The sequence below is a fragment of the Puma concolor genome, chromosome B3, assembly GCF_028749965.1.
Source record: "Puma concolor isolate L17-30 chromosome B3, mPumCon1.1.hap2, whole genome shotgun sequence".
Lineage (NCBI taxonomy): Eukaryota > Metazoa > Chordata > Mammalia > Carnivora > Felidae > Puma > Puma concolor.
In genome coordinates, this window is record NC_141672.1 from 26,599,088 (window position 1) to 26,615,090 (window position 16,003).

The following is a 16,003-nucleotide window of genomic DNA, read 5'->3' on the forward strand; positions in this document are numbered from 1 at the left end:
TTCGCCGGCACGGGCTTGCCAAAAGGCAGGGCACACAGGCCACCACAGCAGAAAGCCAGTTGGAGCTGGGGCTTATAGTGGAACCTGACACTTCAGTAATAGGAAGCTGGCTACAAAGCCCAAGATCAGGAGCAGCTCGACACAGACAGTAGTAGTTATTCCCCAGAGTAAACACTTGCTGTCTCTCAGGACTTGGTCAAGACTGGTTTGCACTGTAATTTCTTAGGTACCTATCTCTTCCCCACTGGAGTCTAAGGTCCTTCAGGGAAGAGATTACCTCTAATGTTTTTCTCCCAAAAAGCAAAAAACACTACATATTAAGTATTCAAACGAGTTGTCTTCAGTGGGACCCCAGATGCCTGAAAATTTAACAGTGCGCTCACATGTCACTGACCAGAATCTAGAAAAGGAAGACTCTACCAGCCAGGGAAGTGAGTCACTTAGGTGGCCACCGGTGCAAGAACAGACTGGAGATCTCTTGTCGGTTCCCTGACATGCTCTGCTCTGCCCCACCTGCAGGCCTCTTGCACACAACTGTATGTGTCACTGGGGCTTGTTGAAAGGTGGAGTGAAGGTTGTTGCTGGTATGTTCTGCTCCACACTTAGTAATTCTGGCAAAGAAATTCCAGAGCCTTCAGTGTTCCTACTGTACTCCCCACCCCCCTCCCCAGTCACTGGAGGTCTTTTCTGTTCTGGGCATTTGCTCAAGAATACCCTTGAATCCTGCCTGAGGTTTGACTGAGCTCTATTGGAATGGCTGGTTTTAGTTGGAGTTCCACGGAGAACCTCATAAGACTCAGTAGTCAGTGGAGATGACCCATGTAGTGTCTTTACTTTGCAGACCGAGACAAGCCCAGAACCTCACACACCACCACTCCTTCAGGCACTGGATGTGCATGGCTAATGTTTTACTCCACGGGGTTGGCCGGCTGGGCTTAAGTCAGTATCACAACAGGTTGGATAAATGGGCACCAGATGTTGGGTTGAAGGCTTACCCAGCTGTTCATCAAAACTACCTGGTTGATTTTATCTCAGTTCAGAATCTCTTCTCTCTCCAACTGATTGCCTGATCCCAGAGTCAAAGATCTTAAAATTCAATCTTAAACAGGAGACTGAAAAGCAAACAATTTCTCAAGAAGTTTCAAATATATTTGTGGGAGTTGGGAGTGGACAAATATTCTTGTTTTTTTTTTTTTTTAATCTAGGAGGTGGTCTTTTTGAAACTTCACATGAAAAAGATGAGTACTCTTGGCCTTCCAAATTTGAAGTGGCATTTAAATTTGATTTCCATTTTTCTTAATGCCAGAGAAGCTTTGAGGCATTTCTTATTCATTCTCCAGGGCTTCACTGGGTTTTCAGCCTATTTCAAAGATAATGATGTCACTACCTACAGTGGAGTGAAGTCTTTACAAGGCAACTCATTTGCCTAAAATGTCTGGGAAGTCACATCCAGACAAAGAAATTACCAAGAGCATTTTCTTCAGGTATAAAAAAGTGTAGTTTATTCACCCAGAACTTTGGTTTCTTTGAGATGTTGAGTGTCCCATTTTAAGACTTAAAAGACTGCTTTTATCTGGTAAAATCTCATCCCAGCTGGAGTTACAGGACATGCTGATCTGGAGCCTTGACTGAATTGACAGCCATCCACATGCAGAACCGCAGTGCTTTTGGTCTCCTGCTTTGTGGACAGGGATAAGAGGGTAACCCACAGGGTAAACCCAAGAAAATTCACCAGAATGTCTTGTGCTAATAGTTTAACGAAATTCTCCCTCCAGCACTTTCTGACAGGGCATGGGGATTTTCTCGTGTCATCAGACTTCAGGAGTGATTATGTCATCCAGGTGCAGGTGTTCTTGGCTGTCCTTTACCTGTTGTCTCCTCATGTCACATATAGCCAAGAAAGCAGATGACAGGTTCATCTGTGTTACACACGGAATTGCCAAGTGGTTGCCTAGCAACTCAGCACAATCAACATGGTCTCTGTTATGGAATGTAGAGTGGTTGGCTTTCAAGAATGACTGTATTTGCATATTTCTTTGGGGCCTCCAGAAAAATAGGTATGTTTTCCTGGATTTAAGGTTATTAAAATGGCCTTTTGTATTGCTTCACCCTAGTACTCATTTTATAAAGTGACAGTGATCTAATCAAACTGTTAACATAGCAATTGCTTCGATTAAATTCAATTCAGTAAGCATCTTCTATATACGGGATACTATACCAGATACCATAAAGAGTTATAAGGAAGAACAAGTGTGGTCCCTGTCTCAGGGAACGTCTGTGTTTAGTAGATGTGTATAAATCTGTTGTTTACACGTGTGAAACAGACAGCTATGATGTGTATGAAAAATAAAGGTATTTTTATTTGGAAGGGTTCCTTTGTGTTTGATCAAAGGATTTTTCACTTTTATTTAGATTCCTTCCTTTATAGCTTATAGCGACGATCCGTTCAAAAAGCTGCAATCAGTTCAAAATCACTTTTAAGACCTCACTCTTATTGGCATCTCAGTAATTAGCAGCTCTTACCCAGCTCGTGTTGGATGTGACACCGCCAGTGTTGTCGGCTGGCGCGGCGCTGCCCTGCGTCTGTACCGCGGTCTTTCTGCATAATTGCTGCTGAGATGCTCACAGCCTTCCCACCTCTATTCTGCACATTCCAGTTTAAAAGAAGCCCCTTGCCTTTCTTTGTCTGCTTTGCAGCAGTGCCATCAGCCTCTGTCCACTTAAGGAGGGACTTTAGAATGTTCCATATCTTGCATCAGGGAGTCTTTTGATCACTCGAGCGAAGTTCTTTCCCACCGGAAAGATGGTTGCTAGACAGAGCCTGGGGTTTGACCAGCCCCTTTCCCTTGAGTTGATTTGCTTGGTGGATTGGTCTCGCATCTTCCTCAAGAAGGCGCCAGGGCCTGGCGTGAAGGAACTGTTCCTGACGGCTTTGGTGCACACCCTGTGCACCCTCATTAGCTGCCCCTCCTGAGTGGACTCCATCTGGAATCCACAAAGAAAAGAGGAAGCCTTTGAGGGCAGCTGGGCTGTGGCACCAGCGTTCTCCTCCACCACCTTCTGTTAGCACACTGTGGTTTCTGTGCTCGCCTTCCCCAGATCCAGTGCGGGACTGGTGTCTCGCTCATCGTCTTCACCATCTAGTTCCCTCGGATCTTTTGCCATTCTCAAGAAATCACCCAGACCTCTTGTGTTCACACAGGGCATCTGACCTTTGCTTCCAGATCCGACGGCAGGCAGAAGAAAGGGGGCAGAAGGGAGAGGAGGACCAGACAAAAGGAGACACTGTATTGATGTTTGCCTTCTTGTTCTTGATTTTATCCTCACACGTCTTCTCGTCTTCTCAGTAGCTCCTGCTGGCCCGCTCTGCAGATGAAACTCCAGAAGTGCTAATACCCACCATTCTACTGAGCATGAGCATATTGTCCCAAGGCAGCTCTTCACTTATGATCAAACCGACCAACATTTACCATGTGCTGTGTGTCTCCTAAGGGTCAGGGACATGGTAAAGAATAACACAGTTTCTACCCCTGAGCAGGTCACCAGTCGGTTCTGTTAGGTGCTATAATGAGGACTGGGAACAGAGACAGAAGAGCAGTGAGTTCAGGTAGAGGGTGGGAGTTTAGGAAGAGATGTGTCTAACCCTTCAAGTAGACCCGGGAGGCTGGCGGACCAGGGAGGTCTCTCTACTTACCTTTAGGAATGGGCCAAGAGCAGAGCGTCTGTGTCCCTTTGATGTCAGGAAATCCTTTATTGCTCTGATCTAAATCCTTTCCCCTGCAGTTTATACCCTGTATTGCCTCTCATTCCAATGTCAGTTGAAATAGCAAAAATCATTGCCTAGTAACCTAGTCAGTCAGAAGCCTTTAGTAAATCATCTCTGGTACTCTACCTTAATACAGGACAAAACCTCTTTTCCTCCTACCCCAAACCCTGCAGCTTGACTTCTCCAGCTGCTACCCCGGGGAAGAGTTTCTGAGAGGTGCCCCCCATTAGGGTGCTTCCTGGAAAGGTGGGGGGAGACAGGGCAATCAGCTATGGAGATGCGTGCCCCAAATAATTGCACTTGGAAGAGTCTGCACTGTAAGCATGTTTCAGGGCATCTTCACTAAAGACAGAATTTTTGAGGTTGAATGACAGTAGAAGAATAAAGTCCAGTGTTTACAACATCCCACTACCAGCCTTCACCAGCCTGTGGGTTGTCATATTGACATCCAGACGTAAATTTCCTTAGTTCTGAGCCCTCTTGAAGGCCTATAGAACTTTCTCCTGGTCCCCTCCTCCTACTAACTCACCTTCAGTGATTTGATGCCCCTGAGGGATCTGGTTCATGGCAGATCCAAGATGCTCTCCCATTGCAACCTCCCCATTGGTGGTCTATTCTTCACAACCCCTTACAAAAGGGTACCTCATCAGCATGTGTGTCCCCTGTGAGAACAGTGTTTTTATAATGGTCACTTGTGCTGGGCACAGCCTTCTGTCCCAAGTCACCTGCTGGGCACAGCCTTCTCTCCCAAGTCACCAACTTGCCAAAGTGGAGGGCAGGATGGAACACTGGGGAACAAATGACCTTCTTGATGATTGGCTGTACTTTGTTACCTGTGTCCCAAAGCAAAACTGTTTGTATGTTCAGTTGCTCAAAGTCTTAACTTGATTACTCCTCTTTCATCCAACCTCATCTCTCACTGGGGCTAGAAAGGAATCTCTCAGGCCAACATGGCCAACATGGGGGTTGACAGTCCATCAGTTCCTTCCTTGCTCTTTCTCCACAGGGAGCTCCTCACCCAAACTAACCAACTCACACAAAACAAAACAAAACAAATAAGCGTCTGGGGCACCTGGGTGACTCAGTTGAGTGCCTGACTTCAGCTCAGGTCATGATCTCGCGGTTTGTGAGTTCAAGCCCCACATCAGAATCACTGCTGTTAGCATGAGCCTGCTTTGGATCCTCTGCCCCGCTCTCTCTGCCCCTCTCCTGCTTGCACTCTGTCTCAAAAATTTAAAAAAAAAAAAAAAAACCTTCAAAAAAGAAAACTCCAAAACTTTTCTATTTTAATAAAAAATAACAAAAGTGTGCCAATCGATGCAAACATACTAATACTTGAGGGGACTGTTGGTGGTATTCTGTAACTCCATCCCATAATTAATAAAACTCAGGAGTATTGGTTTCTTGTATAATTTGAAAATGAGGTAAAGACTTTTCACCCCATTCTTAAAGGCACCTCTTATTTCCATAAGGGGTATAATGCATGATAAACTCCCATCTCATGGGCAATCTGTGAGAATGCCATTTTAAGAGAAATTAGCAATGGTTACAGTTCAAACTTTAGCATTGTATTGTTAGTTAGGGTTCTTTATAAGAATTTTCTCTGTAGACTCCAAGAAGCATCCATACCATCATCTTTCTCCTCCACCTCTCAAAAGTGAACACAGAACAAACCGGTTGACCCTTGAACAACACAGGTTTGGAACGCATGAGTCCTTTTATTTATTTGTTTATTTCATTTATTGATTTAAGATTATATTTTTTAAAGTAACCTCTACACACAATGTGGGCTTGAAATTACAAACCCGAGATCAAGAATCCCATGCCAACTGCGCCAGCCAGGCACCCCTGCATGAATCCGTTTACACGCAGATTTTTTGGATAAATACAGTAGAGTACTATTAATGTATTTTCTCTTCCTTAAGATTTTCTTAATAACATTTTCTCTTCTCTAGCTTATTGTATGAATCCTGTATATAATACATACAACATATAAAATGTGTTAATCAACAATTTGGTATTGGTAAAGCTTCCAGTCAATGGTATTGCTATTACTAGTTAAATTTGGGGGTAGTCAAAAGTTATACTTGATCTCTGTGCAGGGGTCGGCACTCCAGCCCCCTCATAGTTCAAGGGCCAAATGTATTTAGATCTAGATAATGAAAAAAACAAAAATAGCAATGGGATTGCCCTAAAAGTAGACCTTACTGTGCAGCGGACAGAGCCCAAGGTATGGCATTAAAGATCTCACTTGAATCCAGGCCCTGTCACTTACAAGCTAGGGTCCCCTGAGAAAGTCCCTTTACCTCTCTGAGCTTCTATTTCTCATTTATAGAATGGAGCAATGATGACGTCTGCCCTCCTTTCCAGGGTCGTGAAAATGGAATGGGATAAAATAAATGTAAATAAAAGTGCTTTGCAAACTATAATGTGTCTGTTATTCCCTAAAGGGAGAGCTGGAAGAAATCACAGCGGCTCAGTCACGTCCATGTGGTTTTCGTAGGCTGGCGTAGTCTTTCTTGGGAGTGGTTCTGTGCCCGGACATCATGCCACCTTGTGTCTCCAGCATAAATACGAGCCCTGGAACTGACAGAACACATCCTGATGTGCCACCTTGTCCTTAGTTACAGGGGCAAATTCATTCTGATGAAGCCAGTTCTAGAACCAGAGAAAATGGGAATGACAGTGACTAGGTGGATGTGCTCACTGACATCTAGCATCAACCAAATCCCCTTTTCCATTGGAGGCTAACTCTTCTGAACCTCTGCTCATCTCAGAATCATTGCTGTTTTCCCCAACAATATCATTCTTCATACCAAGAGCACTCGTGATGCAGCATATCTTAAAAGAGTGTTTCATTATTATGTCTGGGATTTTTTCCAAGCCATGGACACTCTCTTCAAGTTTGATGCTGGCACTTTCTTGATCTTACCAGAAGGACCCCTCATATGCTGGGAGTGACAAACAACAGCACTGCTGAAACCAGGAAAAGCAGGGCTCCTACTCCTGCCCGCAACCCACTCACCATTGGCACAAAAATATGACAACAAAAGGCATGTTATCTTTCCTATCCTTGGAAAGTCCAGTGGGTGTCACTAAATGGTCATGACTTTGGCATTAAGAAGGTTTGGTGGTGCGGTTGGCTCCACCAAAGATCCAACCCCAGCAGCAAAGGCTACCCTCAGGTTAGGCAGCCCTTGCCCATCTCCCAAACTTTGGGCTGGATCCATCTAAGAGGGAGAGCTTTGAAGCGCTGTGTATTGGATGATGATTGGAGTTACAGTAGCAGATGGAATAGCTTTTTTTTTTTTTAAGATTGGCCTTAAATTAATTGTGATATAAAGGGTCTGTTGACAGGCTGCCATTTCTCACTTAGAAACTTGTCTCTTTTGCTGTTTCTTTTCTTTTTTAAAATTTATTTATTTATTTTTGAGAGAGAGAGAGAGAGAGAGAGCATGGGAGGTGCAGAGGGAGGATCTCAAGCAGGCTCTGCTCTGAGCACCTGAGGCGGGGCTCAATCTCACTAACTGTGAGATTGTGACCTGTGCCAAAATCCAGAGTTAGATGCTTAACTGACTGAGCCACCTCCACTTTTGCTGTTTCTGTGTAATATTTATCCTGCACATCTTATGGACTGTTGCTCACTCACCCATGGCTACCTTGCTGTCCCCCTAGCTCATGGTCTCTCAGCAGTCCCCAAGGTGAAGTTCTTGGCCCGGTGGGGGGCATCATCCCCCCCCACCCATGTTCTGCTAGCTAGTCATACTGTACCTCTCCTCTGTTGCACCCCATCCCTCCCAGGCTCTTCTCATCCTCTTCCTCCTTGATGCCCAGGCCACTCATTGGCCCTGTCCCACTGGATGATGTGGACCTAAGGGCCACCACCTGGAGCACCCAGAGCACTATATGGGGTAGGGAGTAGGGGGTAGGGGGTAGAGGTGTGGTTGGGGAGGACTGCCCAACTGCAGGTGCGTGTGTGCAGGCACGCTGGCACAGCAGTCTCCAGGACTGAGGCACAAGGGTTGGTGGCTGCAGGCACTTGACCCTCAGGCTGTTGCCTTAGAAAACATGATTCCTCTGCGTTGGGTCCTACCCAAAGTCTGGAAAACAAGTCAGCAACTCACTTTATATCTTCTTCATATGGTGAAAGAAACTGTAGAAACTGGCTCTTGTGGTCTAAGTATTTTCTAAGTTCAAAACCAAATGTTCTGTTACCACTGTTACTTGTTCAAGCCAATGAGGGTGTCTGGGACCGGTAACTCATAGGATTTCTATCTAATGAACACAAAACGTCACTTCTACACAATATGCAATTTCTAGAAGGGAGAGGAAGCCTCAATAAACATTAAAAAATCAATAGTATGTGACAGAGGCAGGTAAAGGCTGAAATAGAGCGTGGATACAAGTGTTCTTAAAAGGTAATATTAGGTACCCAGTGTTTAATCAACGTAATGATACATTGCTATTGTTTTCTCATAGTGGTGGATAGGAAATTATGAAGAGATGGTTTCTGGATCTCAGCACGAAGAGATGGTGCCTGGCCATAAGGAACCTTCATGTGCACTGATTGGACAATAAATACACAAGCAGGTATTCTCTACCCATTATTCTAAATCATTGATAAATCACTATACTGCATATGGACTTATGCATTTTGTAATGCACTGATTTTAGTTCATTTTTTGTATAGACAGGAGCCCCATGAAAATATTTTCCTGGGGCCTGACTTAAGGCGGTCCCGGAGGAGCACTGCTGTATGGCCAGTGACACAATGAATTTCAGAAGTATTAGAATATGAAAAAAACTTGATCACAAAATAGATGAAATGCAATAATTCAGTGGCTTAGAAAAGACAGCAACTTTTTTCTCACTTGGGGTAGTCTTCATTCCGGGCTGGAAGGGGGCTCTGCTCCACATGGTGGTTCAGGGATCCAGGTACCTTTCATTTCCCTCTCTCAGCCCCTAGGGCATTCTTCTCACTTGCATGGTCAAAGCTGGGTCTCAGGCAAGTTCATGTTCTGGGTTAAGGGAAGGGGAAAGAGTGTCAGTGAGGCAAGCCCACTATCTTCAAGCATAGGTCTGATGGTCCCTTCTATTCAGACAGTGCAAACTTAATCACGTGGTCACACCTAGCTGCAAGGGAAGCCAGGAAATGCTGTCCCCAGCTGGGCAGCTATGGGCCCAACTACAAATGTGTTACTATGGAAGAAAGGGAGGAAGAATCTTGGTGAAACTCTAATAGTCTCCATTTTAAGAACCCATTTAAAAAAATTTTGTTTAAATTTATTTTTGAGAGAGAAAGAGAGAGAACGTGAGCAGGGGAGGGGCAGAGAGGGGGGGAGACACAGAATCTGAAGCACGCACAGAGCCCGACGCAGGTCTTGAATCCACAAGCTGTGAGATCATAACCTGAGCCGAAGTCGGAGGCTTAACCGACTGAGCCACCCAGGTGCCCTAAGAACCCATTTGAATGAACCATGTCAGTTGCTACTTTGTCCTAGAGACATGTAAGAAAGCTTTTGTTTGTCACCTGGAAGTTGATTCAGACAACTGTAGCACAAGCTTTGTACTGCCATTCAGCAACATCGTCTTTACACTGTTATCTCTCAATTTGATGTATTTACCAACAATGAGCTTCTTTTTAGTATAAAGACTGCTACCTATCTGTTGCCTTTTGCCATCCCAAATCCTTTCACCTGTCCTCTGGTAGTTGTACCCTGATTCTCCTATTGGGAACCCCCACGTTTCCGTCTTGGATGTCCTGCACACAGAACTGACTCCACCCCTAGATCCAGAGGGGGTCATGTGATTACAGCCTGACCAATTAGGTCATCACATTCCCCAGCTATTGTGTACTGCTTGGCGATGGACCCACGACCAAATCAGAGCAATGAAGTACAATGGGACTTTTGCTGGGAATACAGAAAGAAAACTACTTGGCATTTTTTCCTCCACAAATCTCAAACTGGGAACACACAGGATTGAAGCACTGGTGGCCATCTTGCCCACATGAGAAGAGAATATTCAGAAGAGCAAAGTCAGGAGGTAAAGATAAAACCAAGTCCCAGTAAGATTGTTTGAGTCCCTGGGTCAGATTACGCTTAAGCCAGTACTATGCCTAAGTCCCTGGTCTTCTCAGTTACAAGAGATGACCTCCACCCCCCCCCCCCCCTTTTAAGTCATTTTGAGTTGAATATTCTGTCACTTAGTGCAACCAAAAGAGTCCTGATACAAGGACCATGAAGACTTGGTCTTTTGTATGTAGAGTGAAAATTCTCTTGGGCTGTATGCAGCCTACTTCTTCCCTGAATCTCTGGAGCCGGCTTCCAGCCAGTGGTTCTCAGTCAGGAATGGTTTTGTCCCCAGGAATATTGGGCAATGTCCAGAGGTGGGTTTGATTGTCAAAGTGAGGGGGAAGGGGAAGGAAGGGATGCTACCGGCTTCTTGTGGATGGAGGGTACATCCTAAACATCCTACAGTGCACAGGGCAGCCCCCACAACAAAGAAGCATCCAGCCCCAAATGTCATCAGTGCTCAAGTTGAGAAGCCCCGCTAACCCCATGCAGAGTTCAGACACTCTGAAGGGACTCCCCAGTCCAAACATACTCGGGAAAGTGAGCTCCCAGAAAGAGCTGTGTTCTCACCAGGGAAGGCCTCACCCTGAGACCCTCCAGGGCTCGTTAGCTCCAGGCGAAGTGACAGCAACTTGTTCATGATTAAGCTCTTTGGGAAACTGATCCAAAGAGGGCAGCCATTGCCTGGTGGGGGTTAAGACTGCTTCTTGGCACCCAGGAGAGAGAAATGGGTGGCCTGTGACAGATTTTATTTAAGGCCTAGCATCTTTTAAAGAGTGTTAGGAGCCCTCTCTCCAACAGACTGAAAAATGAGACTTGTTTAGGTCTGAAATACCGCTGTTATCCTTAGCCTGCAGGGTAAATGCTTTTTTACTGAAATATAGAGAACCGGGGATCTCTCCTCTCTGAATCCTCTGTGCTGGGGAAGGGGGGCTTTTCCAGAAGCCTTGATTGTGGAATGCCTTTGCTTCCAGGCTCACATCCCCACTTGCATTGCAGCCCACGCCTCTGCTCAGCGGGGTCCTTTCTAAGAGCTTCCTAGTGGGTGTCTGATCAGCAGACCAATGCTCTGAAGACCCCCGGACTCTTCACAGACCCCCAGCTGCTGCCTGGTCCAGGTGTCTCTCTCCAGGGCTCACCCTTCTTTACAAGCCTGCCTCCTATAAAGGGACAGAGCCACCCACCCTTGCTGCAAGGACAGTGAGAGAGGGGGGCTCAGAGACAACTTTATTCCCCCCCCCCCCCCGCCAATAATAACAAATAAGACCCTTCAAGCACTGATCAAATCACGGCTCCAACAACCCTGGGAATTTAGATATTGTTTTAGAGGAACCTTCCCCCCAGATGTTCAGCCTGGCTTTGCCCAGACCCCTCCCCCACTTAGTTGACTGCACAAAGCTTTCGAAAAACAGCTTTTGTTTCCAGGCGGAGCTGTATCCTCCCAGGAACCTTTCCTCCAGCACGCAGCCTGCAGACCTCATGCCTTGCCTCCCCCTCCAGGGTGAAGTCAGGCCAACACAGGGTGAAGAATTCGGAGGGTGTGGGTGTTTGGCTGGGGACAAGGAGTCCCTTCTTTTTTTTTTTTCTTGGTGTCACTTCCAGACAGATAAGAAGGGGAAAAAAAGCAGTAAACATTCTTCACTTATGGACAAAAGTGGAGATGGAATTTTCTCCAGGACCCTCTCTGTGGGTCAGGGCTCTGCGGTTGGGGGTGGAGGGTAGGGAACGGAAGACCCAACTTCCCTCGAGAGAGTTTGAGTTCAGTGAAACCAATCCCTCGAATGTGGGTGTAATCAAAATGTCACTCCATTTTGGCCTCTCCCTGGTCCACGTGAACTGTTCAGCAAAGGAGGCACGTCCCCTCTGTTCAGGCTCAGGTAAGGTCATTCCACAATCCATTTAGAGACTAAAAGCACTTGGCTGGCTCAGTCAGTGGAGAGTGCTTATCTCAGGGTGGTGACACCTTATCTTGTGAGTTCCAGCCCCACGTAGGGTGTAGAGGTTACTTAGAAAATAAAATCTTAAAACAAAAAAACTCATCTCGTCATAGGTATGACACTTGCCTCCCTTCAAAGAAAAACATCTTCCTCCTCCTGCTCTAAGGTCTGTAGTCTGGACTGCTGGCCTTCAGGGACTGGTCTGTGGCAGAATTTTGTCTGTTTTCTCACCTGACTGCCTCTCCTTCCTTGCTAATGGCGTCCAAGGTCTAAGTGGGAGGGATTGTTGGGGGAAGAAGTGAGAACAGAGGAAAAGGGCAATTCTTATCTGACCGCAGAGTTGCCAGCCCTGTGGGCCCAGCAGATGGTAAAAGCTGTTGGCTGGGGCATCTCCCAGATTCTTCAGGGGTTCCCATCTCTGAGGCTCTCTCCTGAGGGTCCCGATCTGCATCTCCCTTACAGGTAAACCACTTGTGACTCGTCTTCAGCCCCCTGGGGAGTCCAGCATCCCCCTCCAACTTCTCCCTGCTGAGATCCCTTTGCCCCTTTAGGAGGTGCTATGGGGCTTAAAATGGCCCCATGCTGGACCTCTTCCCCCACAGCCTGCATCTGGTCCCTGGAAAGCACTCACAGGGCCCCTGCCCCAATCCCAGTACAATGCATCCTGTTGGTACAGACCCGTGGCGGCCCACAGCTCTGAATGGCTTCGTGGGAGCCCCCATCATGAGGCTTGAGGTGAAGGTAGTAGGGCCCCCACCTTGTTGAGGGTGGAACTCACAGGATAGCTTTACTCTCTGGGAAGGTTTCTATTTCCAAACCCTGCTGTTCTCTATACTCTGGCCCTTTTCATATCCTTGATAGGCTGAGGGGCCCGAGTGCTGTGCAGCTGGGTCTCCATTGTTTCCTTTGTAAATACTGCATAAGGCATGTGTCTCCTGCTCCGTCTGCTATCTGACATTGCAGTAGCCAGCCTCTGAGATGGCCCCCAGTTGTCCTCACCTCCTGATTTCCTCACCTTATGTGGGCTCTCCCTCCCGAACAGGGCTGACCCTTGTAACCATTTGCTATGACAAACACGATGGTATGTGGCTTCCGAGGCTAGGTCGTTGTGTGGGCTTAATTGTGTATTCTATGAGGATACGTTGAAGCCTTAACCCCCCAGTACCTGTGAATGTGACCTTAGTTGGGAAGAGTCTTTACAGGTATAATCAAGCGCATAATGGATTAGGACAGGCCCTAAATCCAATGACTTATAGGAAGAGAGACACAGAGCAGACGGACACAGGGAAGAGGTCATGTGAGGACAGAGGAAGAATTTGGAGTTATGCCAAGGCTACAAGCCAAGGAACACCTGGGGCCACCAGAAACTACAAGAGACAAGAAAGGATTCTCCCCTAGATCCTTTGGTGGGAGGACTAGAACTAGGATCCAGACTCCCCACTTCTGGTCTTGGATTGTGTTTCCTGCCAACACCCTGACCTCAGCTTCTGGCTTCCGGAATCGTGAGAGAGTGGATATCTGTTGTGCTAAGCCACCCTGTTTGTGTTACTTTGTTACAACAGCCCTAAGAACCTAATACGGTCATAAAAGACATTGTGATTTCTTCCTTGATCTCTCTTGAATCACTCATCCCAAGGGAAGCCGGTTGCCAGGTCACGAGGTTACTCAAGCAGACCTGCGGAGAGGTCCACAGGGCAAGGAACCAAGGCCTCCTGTCCACAGCCAGCACCAACTTGCCGCCACGCAAGTGAGAGGCCTTAGAACCAGGTCCTACAGCCTCAGCCAGGCCTTCAGACAACTGCAACCTAGCTGACATTTGCTACTTCTCAAGAAACATGGAGCCAGAACATTAAGCCATTCCCTAGTCCCTGGCTCACAGAAACTGTGAGGTGTTAAGCGTTTATTATTATATGAGCTGCGGATCATTGAAGTAATCTGTTATGCAGCCATAGATAACTAACACTGATATCTATATATTGGGGCTTCGGTATAACCTCAAACAGGAAGAGGTGCTCTGTGGAATCCTCATACATCACTTGGAACGGTCAGGGGCCCCAGTGCCATTCTCTTCAGGGACATTTCCAGCAACGGGCTCCCAGGCCATCTGTGGTTAGGCGTCCCAATTACTCATTTACCAGTGAGCACCTTCCATGCGCTAGGCACTGTGTTAGGGGCTGGGGCTATAGGTGTGAACAGTCTGTTCACGGCCAGCTGCCATGATGGCCGTACCTCTGCTGGTAGACGGGTATGGGCAAGAAAGACTGCACTCATCTGCAGAGCCAGGGGGAAGAGGGGACATGGAGGCCTTAAGAGGGGAAGCCTTCAGCAGTAAGATCCTTCGACGACAGGAAGAGCACTAAGTTCCAGGGGCCACAGAGTGGTGGGAGGTAGAGCTGGAGCTGGCATCTCGACTCCCCACTTGGGGTCTTGGAGTTGTGTTTCTTAAACAGCACGGAGGCTGGTTCGTGGCACCAGGGTCTCTGCAGATCCTCGGAGGCAGAGACTCAAATCCTGCCGGGGACACTGTTCTTTGGATAATGGTGTCTCTGTGGAAAGATGGGAGCCCAAAGTCCCAGGATCTTGTTTCTGCTCTGCCAACTTGGCTAAGTCCCTCCCTTTGGGGATCCTTTGAAGCATGACACATCAGCCACTCCCTCTGAAAAGCCTAAGGGTGAGAAGGCTGGCCCTTCCCAGTCCTAGCCCTCCTTACTGCTATTTTCTAGAGAGATTTAGTCAGTTTTTGCCACCTACAGAAACCTTCCAGGCTGGTCCCTCCCAAGGTCAACTTGCATACCTTGCAGATAAGGATAACCACCATTTCTGTAGCATCTACTCAACAGCAAGTGATTCCTCTCATCTTCACAGCACCCTCTAAGGCAAGGACTTATGACCCACAGTTGGCAGTTGGGGATAATGTCCCACTTGCCTCTCACTGCCCCAGAGGGTGACTAAGAGGCATTCAGTCTGAGGATTAAAGCCAGGACCCTAGGAACTGGGACTTTTTCCAGCCTCGAGGGATTACCGTGGTGGGTAGACACGGGGCAGTGAGGTTGCACAGAGTGGTGGTTAAAGAGAAGGAGTCTAGGGGAGCCTGGGTGGCTCAGTCGGTTGGGCGTCTGACTTCGGCTCAGGTCATGATCTTACGGTCTGTGGGTTCGAGCCCCGCGTCGGGCTCTTTGCTGACAGCTTGGAGCCTGGAGCCTGCTTCAGATGCTGTGTCTCCCTCTCTCTCTGCCCCTCCCCTGCTCAGAGTCTGTCTCTCCCTGTCTCTCAATAATAGATAAACGTTAAAAAAAATAAATTAAAAAAAAGAGAGAAAGAGTCTAAGGCCAGACTGCCCAGTTTGCAGCCTAGCTTCCTCTTATGCTCCTAGCTGCTGATTCCCCATCTGAAAGACAGGGATAAGAGCTCGTACCTCCTTGGGTTGTTGGGACGGTTAGATGAGATAACGTGTGAATTCCATGGCAAGAGTAAGCAGCCCACGACGTTTTTCTTCCTTTGATATTATTATTGACGTGACTGTCCCCCCCCCCCCGCCCCCATGGCCACGAGACTCTTCTAGCAGGGAGATATTTGAAAAGGGACGAATTTAAGTGAAACGGATATAAAGCTGGAGGCTGATGGAAATTTGTGGCTGGAAGGCTGTTTTCTGCTTTTTGGAGGGATTCTTTTCCAGCTCCAAGACAGCTCCCTGTGTAAGGTGATGAGTGTGATTAACTGCGATCAGCTCCTCTCCACATAAGGAGGAAAGCTGGACGTCACCTGTGGCTTCCATCCAGGTGAGTGCAGTTACCCATCATGTCCACAGGATGTCGCTAACAATCACACTTCGACTACCTGCAGCCACACCAAGCTGTTCAGGGCTGGGAACTCAACAGCAGACTCCCGTTCAGGGAAAAGACGTTACGAGGGGCTGAGCGATCTTCGGCAACACCCTTTGAACCCTTCTTGACACCGCAACACACTGTGAGTAGAAGGGTGTGTGGTGGCCAGGAGTGACTTGGCCCAGGTGACCCGGGGGTGAGGTACAGAGCTAGTAGATTACCAGGGCTTCCCGCCTCCCAGCGAGGTGTGCCGACCCCACACCTGTCCTGTGTGTGCAAGAGGCTCGGTGGGAACAGGAGCCTGGTTTCTGGGTCTCGAGGGACGGCCACCTTAGGGAATGTGATTTGAAGATGGGGGTTCAGGGTGACATGGAAGGGCCTGTGCTCCTCTCCCTTGAGCCC

At 47.5% G+C, this 16,003-nt stretch overlaps 1 long non-coding RNA gene across 7 annotated transcripts in view; it reads left to right on the forward strand.

Annotated features, from left to right (window-relative positions):
* Window positions 1-16,003, forward strand: part of LOC147579812 (uncharacterized) — a 29,223-nt gene that overhangs the window by 4,290 nt on the left and 8,930 nt on the right. For 4 of the 7 annotated variants that reach the window (XR_015252145.1, XR_015252142.1, XR_015252143.1 and 1 more), the window contains exons 3-5: window positions 6,217-6,819; window positions 8,246-8,356; window positions 15,586-15,743. This is a non-coding gene — a long non-coding RNA (uncharacterized LOC147579812). Of the gene's footprint in view, window positions 1-6,216; window positions 6,820-8,245; window positions 8,357-9,611; window positions 9,812-15,585; window positions 15,744-16,003 lie in introns of all 7 variants that reach the window. The other 3 variants (XR_015252146.1, XR_015252148.1, XR_015252147.1) reach the window with 3 other exon arrangements.